This window comes from Rhinopithecus bieti, unplaced genomic scaffold (assembly GCF_001698545.2).
Source record: "Rhinopithecus bieti isolate Rb0 unplaced genomic scaffold, ASM169854v2 scaffold_13184, whole genome shotgun sequence".
Classification (NCBI taxonomy): Eukaryota; Metazoa; Chordata; class Mammalia; order Primates; family Cercopithecidae; genus Rhinopithecus; species Rhinopithecus bieti.
Window position 1 is genome coordinate 1,674,329 of NW_016807417.1, and position 7,682 is coordinate 1,682,010.

A 7,682-nucleotide genomic window follows, 5' to 3' on the forward strand; every position below is an offset into this window, starting at 1 on the left:
CTAACACGGTGAAACCCCGTCTCTACTAAAAATACAAAAAATTAGCCGGGCGAGGTGGTGGGCGCCTGTAGTCCCAGCTACTCTGGAGGCTGAGGCAGGAGAATGGCGCGAACCCGGGAGGCGGAGCTTGCAGTGAGCTGAGATCCGGCCACTGCACTCCAGCCTGGGCGACAGAGCGAGACTCCGTCTCAGAAAAAAAAAAAAAAAAAAAAAATTAACCAGGCATGGTAGTCTGTGCCTGTAATCCCAGCTACTCAGGAGTCTGAGGCAGGATAATTGCTTGAACCTGGGAGGCAGAGATTGCAGTGAGCTGAGATTGTACCACTGCATTCAAGCCTGAAAGACAGAGCAAGACTCTGGCAAGAAAAAAAAAAAAAATTTGGGTTCTTATGACCTAGTGAAAAGATTGACTAGTGAAAAGAGATTCATTTGATTCATTTGTTAAACAAAGTTCAAGAACCATATCCCTAGGCAAGTTACTAACTTTATTTAGACCCTAATAAGCCATACAATTTAAAAGACAAGGAACAGGACTCGCCTTTAATGGCAGAGCCTTTGCTTCTTTTCCTTCCTTTTTTTGGGGGCGTAAAACATGATGTACAAATAGTCACATGTTGGTAATTATAAAATATTTTCCACAATTGTGCTTTCTTCCTGAGCTGTCTTCCTAGTCTTGCTGATAGCACAAGTTACCATGTGAGCATTGTTCAGAATGTTGGGAGTTGAATGGATGGCACTGTGAAATATGAGAAAAAAATGTGAAAGTTTGCAGTTTTAAAATTTGTCTTAGTATGTCAGAACTTTCTGGGATCCTGTAGGTCAGCCTGGGCATTGACATACATACGTGGTGTTAATATAGATTGATTTAGTCATGAAAGAGATCTACTACACAGCTATGCATCTATATTTTCTGGAAGATAAGTACTTATGTGCTGTAGTGCATGTATTGTCACACACACTTTTGTTCAAACACACACACATGCATACACATACGTCTTTAGAAAGACCCAAATCTTGAACTAGAACCTGTAAGGAAAGTACAATAAAGTGCTGAGATTAAAGAACAAATAGCCAACTGAGATTTCTTGGGTTTGGGTTATGAGAGAAAAGCCGAATTTCAGGTTAAGATTTGAAGAGAGGAACTAAATATAAAGAAAAAAATGCTTAATGAAAATTGAAAGAATTAGGACTAGCCACTAAACACATGAGATGTGTGAGGGAGAGACAGAAAAAAAGAGAGAGAGAGAAAAGAGAGAGGGATCTAGTCTTTGATTCTGTTCCTTTTTCCACTCTGTCATTGACCTTCTACCATCACGTGCTAAGGTATTAACACCAGCCTTCCTCACCTTACCACCAGTGGTTACTGCAGTCTCTCATGCTGCTAGTTTCTGCATGTATTGGGCATTTTTGTTTGTTTGTTTGGGGACGGAGTCTCGCTCTGTTGCCCAGGCTGGAGTGCAGTGGTGCAATCTTGGCTCACTGCAATCTCTGCCTCCCAGGTTCACACAATTCTCAAGCCTCAGCCCCCGAGTAACTGGGATTACAGGCGCATGCCATCACATCCGGCTAGTTTTGTATTCTTAGTAGGGACAGGGTTTTGCCATGTTGGCCAGGCTGGTCTCCAACTCCTGACCTCAGGTGATCCGCCCACCTCGGCCTCCCAAAGTGCTGCGATTGCCGGCGTGAGCCACCGCACCCAGCCTAATTTTTGTATTTTTTTTTTTTTTTGAGACGGAGTCTTGCTCTGTTGCCTAGGCTGGAGTGCAGTGGCGCTATCTTGGCTCACTGCAACCTCCACCTCCTGGGTTCAAGCAATTCTCTGCCTCAGCCTCCCAAGTAGCTGGATTCCAGGCACCCACCACTACGTTGGGCTATTTTTTGTATTTTTAGTAGAAACGGGGTTTCACCATCTTGGTCAGGCTGGTCTTGAACTCCTGACCTCATGATCCACCTGCCTTGGCCTCCCAAAGTGCTGGGATTAGAAGTGTGAGTCACTGCACCCAGCCAATATTTGTATTTTTAATAGAGACAGGGTTTCATCATGTTGGCCAGGCTGGTCTCGAACTCCTGACCTCAGGTGATCCGCCCACCTCGGCCTCCCAAAGTGTTGGGATTACAGGTGTGAATCACTGTGCCTGGTCACTGGTCACTTCATTTTAATATCTCCAATTAACTACTTCATGTGTTTTATTATTATTATTTTTTTTAAGTGGTAGAATCTATATATGGAGAGGGGTTTGCTCGAGACTCAGGAAGGGGCAGGTCTTCATTTCTGTTTGCAGCTTTTAGATTGGAATTAAAATTCGGAAAGGTGCCTGGCTGATGCTCTCAGGCTCTTCTGCACTCAGCCCTATCGCAGAAGCTCTCTTTTTCCATAACATCATCTCTTGAACTGTTCTGCCTTCCTTTTTCTTTCATTCTGCCTCTTTCTTCTCCCTATATATGCTTTTCTGGCTCTGATGTTCACTAAACTGTGACAAAACTCTTTCCTTCCTGATTGAAAACAGGCGGTACAGAGAGGAATTATTTCTGAAATATGAGAGGGTCGCTACTGTCACATTTGTGAAATGACAAGAAAACATCTAAGGGAAAATCTGTGGAGGACATTATTAACTGGGAAGAAATTGGCCACATTCCCAGATGAATCTAGAATATTCTGGGGGCTTTCCTTGTGCTGTTTTTTGTTAGTTAATTTTTTTCTTTTCCCTCTCTCTCTCTCTCTCTCTCTCTCTCTCTCTTTTTCTGAGGCGTAATCCTGGGCAGAAATAAAATGTCGTGAGTCAGGTTATCTTTCCACAAGGACAAGGAGAAGAGGGGTTGTATGTGAATGCGCTAATATGATTCTAAGTGCTTTCAAACTGTTCCTTTTAATTCTGTCTGTGGCATGTAATTCCTGAGGGACATGCACCAAATTGATAAGATCAGTGCTAAAGTGAACTGTCTCTTCTGGTCCCCAGGAGCCTCTGGCTGAAGTGTCAGAATACAATTGTGCATTAGTGGTGTTGCTGTCCTGTAGAAGAAACACTTCAGCACACTATTGACATCACAAGCAAATTAAAAGACTCACCAAAGTTAATATTCTCACATTATAACGACATCTCCTATAAATTATTAAAGCCCACACAATTTATTACCCATGTTAGGGGGGAAAAAAAGCAAGTTGAATCATGAGGCATGCTACTTAATGATTCATTTTTTTTTGGTCTTCAATGTATTGAGGTTTATAAATCATCCTGCTCAACTCTGCACTGCGCCAAGGAAAACGCAGTTGCTAGTCATGCCCTCCTCTCACCAGTGATCACCTATGCACCGGATGGAAGCACACTCATTACTTGAGTATCTATCAGCAGCTCTCTCTTTCAGACTGACTGTTCCTTTTCATTACTGTACTGCTTAAGCATGGCATTGAATGAATATGATTTAAGACTTTAGATGATAGATCCAAGCCTTTTCAGAAATAAATATTAACTTCATTATTTAGGCAAGGTAGCTAAACTGACTTATATTCTATCTCAAGGCTTTTAAGTAAATCAAAGTTTACTTAGAAATCGTGTGATCTAAAGTCTAGTCCTCCAGCTATACCACTAGTCTGTCTTGATTAATGTCATGTTTTTAAACAAATATATTTTACTCCACTCTGAGTGGTGTGTTTCTCTCTCATTCTTGCACTGGACTCGGGCAAGTCATTCAAATTCTGAGAAACACATTTCCTAATCTATTCAATGAGCATGCTGTATTAGTCTCTAAATTATTATCTTCCAGATATAAAATTCTGATAGAGTGCAGAACTGCAAATCAGGCAGCAATTTGCCCTGCTGCTGGTCTTCCTGAGAGCCCTCTGCATATTTGCCTGGGGCATCGCTCTGCTTGCCCTAAGTTAGGTCTAAGAGGCCTGGGGTCTACTTTAGTCCTGTCTGCCCCTTCTTTTCTATGCTGGCCATAGAACAGAAGAAATATTTCAAGAGGAAATGAGCTATATTGAGAAGAATAAAAAGTTTGAGATGGATTAGAGCCACTGAGATTCTCCTAGAATAATGGGCAAATGTTCTAACAACTCTAAATTTCCTCTGGGATTAGTTTATAATTCAAGGCTTTGGCGTCCATTTGGTCTGGCAGTCTTTGCTTATTTGCACATGTGCCCTTAATGGTACAGTCCTATTCCAGGCTGGACATCTTAAGTACAAACACTGATCTATGCTCCGGAACAGTCACCAGCATGTCTGATTTTGAAAATAGCATCACGTATTACTGTCCTAAAGTTAGAAGAAAAATAAACGCTCAAGTGCAAACTAAAAAAGCATGTAAATACAAGTTGTTTTAATACAGTTTCTCTTGTAAAGGCAATTTGATACACATACTTCTTAGGAACTAAAATAATAGACATCAATAATGCATGGGCTACACATTTAATTTGCTTTGCAGAAATAAACAAACATGCCTGTATTTTTCATTTGGAGTCTCAAAACTTGGGAAACATAGTTGGAACTTTTTAAATGTGTTATTTTAGATTACATCTGATAAGCCTGTGTTTGTATCCCTGTCTCTGATATCACCTGAATGGACATCACTTAAGCTTAATGAGCCTTAGTTTTCTCATCTGAAAAATGGAGACAGCAATCCTTAGCTGTTTCCTAGGGCCAATGTGCGGTAGATGAGGAATTTAAAAAATAAAACTGTATGGAAAGATGAATTATTATGTTGATTTTAACTAATAATGATTAAACCCAATGAAATTCTAATTCCATTATCACTGGAATTATTTTTAATCCAAGAAGAAAGTTGGAATTTCATTCATCTCCCGTGAAAACCTATCTCAGACAACATTTACACACTCCTTTTGCTTGAGGAGACCATTGTATAGGTGGGGTAAAGGAGGGACTCATGTTCACCTTCTATCTCCAGGAACTGTACCATGTTGCAGATATCTTAGAGTACACAGGGGCCAGGACTGGTAGTGCTGTTTCTTTCTTGTTGGATTAAATTCAGTAAGCATTTATTAGGCTCCAACCATGTTCCAGGTCCTTATTCACCACAGTCAAATGAATGAGTGTAGTAAAGTCTCACTACACATAGAAAAATAATTTTCCTGTGTAGGTATCCTTTTCCCAAAAATGTGAGTGTTGGAGTGTAGTGAGGACAGAAAGGCATACTTGGGAAAGTGAAGTTCAGGCATTGGTTGCCTAAGATCTTTGGACAAACAGACATTCAACTTATTGTAGAAGTTGTAGGATAATGCCCTGTTGCAGAACAAAGGCTTCAGTGGCCTTTGCTAAAATGTAAGGTCCACTCTGCTGATTAGATAGAATCATTGAACCTTATGCTACCCTATATATACAATGGAATCCATAAGCACCCTCCCAAGAGGGGAGGCATTTAGATGAGCTCTTTAAGACTTAGGTATTGTGTACCATGAATGAACATGAAAGGCTGGTGGCATAAATAGCCATTCATTCTGTCAACAACATTAATTGAAAACTCAGGGGTGCATAAAGCCCCATTCTGGTTTATTGAGTAAACCACAAGAATACCTTCACATCTGTATGCAAATATTTCACAACTGTGAAACTGAGGCGTGAGTGCCACTGATGTGAAGAGGCTGTTTAGCAATAACATACACATCAGCTGGGACTTTTCCACATAATGTTTGCCTGACCACTTATGTGTCATAATTTTCTGCAATATACATGTCCTTTAAAGGTGTTACGGCACTTGTAAATACAAAAATTTGTTCCAGCGTCCTCAGCAAAATACCACCAATTGGACTGAAAACCTTGGCAATGTATATTGGCAAAGTAGTAGCATGTGTGCTATGTAAAGGTCCATGTATTGATATTTCTTTGCATTCTATAAAAGCTTCAGGTTTTGAATAGTTGTATTATATGTACGGGGTGAACAAATCTCAATTATTGTAAGACCTTTAGAAGCAATATTTTTTCATGCTTAATATATTCTCTCTTCTCTACTCTTTTTCCTAGCCTACACTTTGAGAACAAGAAATGACATCTGTTTCACTCTATCAAGGAATCTACCCAACCAGCCAAAGGCCTAAGTCCCTTCAAGGCCTTGCCAATATTAGCTGTGTGACTCTGGTTGGCTAAATTGCTTAACCTTGTTGAGTTTGGCTAACCGAGACCATTCTGCCCCACCCGTCATTCAGCTCTGCACCTTGAAAGCTGCTTACTCTGAACATCTGTAACTCTGGGAGTGAGGACTTTTTTCTGGATCTGGGAATACGCTCAGTTTACCAAAAAATGCAAACCAGAGTACCCTACAGTTGTTACCTCTGGAGGTGGACTTCAACCAAAGATAGGTGGAGAGTTGGCAGATAAATATTCCAGCTTCTTTACCCCTTAATTGAGCTAACACTGGGCTGCATTCAGTACCAGCTTTCATAGCTCCCTAGCACGACTGAAATGTCAAATTGGAAACCACCTTGAAAACATACCTTCTATTGGCTTTCTTCTTGTCTGTCTCATTCCATACTCCCTATCAAAGTTTCTGGGGATCAGCTCAATTAAAGTACAAACAGTCACTGACTTACAGTGGTTTGACTTAAGATTTTACAACATTTTGATGGGTTTATTGGGGGTATGAAATGCATTTCTGACTTATAATATTTTCAGCTTAAGATGAGTTTATCCAGATGTAACCCCATTGTAAGTCGAGGAACAATGAGATTTGCATTTGAATCTTTGTCTTACATTTCTGGGGGAACCCATTAAAGTATTTAATTTTCTCATGTGTAAAATGAAAACAGTGCCTGTTCTACCTATCTGCGTGGTTATTATGAAGATCAAATTAAATAATATATGTACACATGCTTTGAAAATTGTGAAACACTAAATAAATTCACATGTTTTAAACATTACTGCTGTTGCTATTGTGTTTTTTAAACTTTAATTCAAACATGTAAAATATTAGCAAATATAATTCTTTTTTCTTTAGTTTTTCATATGTACTTTCTGCTGTTGTAGAAAGAATTATATTTTTTAGCAAATATAATTCACTGGTGTTAAGCTAAAAATAAAAAAAAATCTGAAAGTAATATGTAAGATAGGAAGTTATTGACAAAGGGTAGAGAATCAGTACCACAGGATGAAGAGAACTTTTCAACTACTACTGTAACACCACCCAACACCCACATAACCCTCTCCCCCAAATGACAGATGTCAAAGGCAAAGGATTAGAAAAGAGACGACTGGCTTTTCCCTATTGTTACATACTTTTCTCAGGAAGAATATCTTTCCATCTTTTCTTTGTTTGGAAGGTGCCTTTTCATTATCTTATAAATTCACAGGGTAGGGACTGTGCTTAAATCCTTAGTGTGTAGAGTTCTTTAAAATTTAATCTGGTTATTCAAATATTCAAAAAGATAAGGCAAAACCGTCTTACTAACCAAAGACAGACAGATGGGGGACAGACAGAGGGAAGAGTTCAAGAAGCAGCAACTGTACATAGCCCTGTCCACTCATCACCCAAAAGCCGAGGCAAATATTAAGGCAGAAAGCTAGAGACTGCTTAATCCTGTGTGTTACCTCTCAAAAGCAAATGTGTGGGGAATTTTTCGGGAAAAAAGATTTGTTGTGCCGAGAGTTTCTGCAGCTTGATACATTTTAATCACCTCACTCAGAAACCTGTCCCCCCCGCCCCGACCCCCTCAAAAAAAAAAAAAAAAAAAAAAA

General features: G+C 39.8%; 1 pseudogene; it reads left to right on the forward strand.

Annotated features, from left to right (window-relative positions):
• LOC108535584 (40S ribosomal protein S20 pseudogene) overlaps positions 1–7,682 on the forward strand; it is a 76,223-nt pseudogene that overhangs the window by 67,713 nt on the left and 828 nt on the right.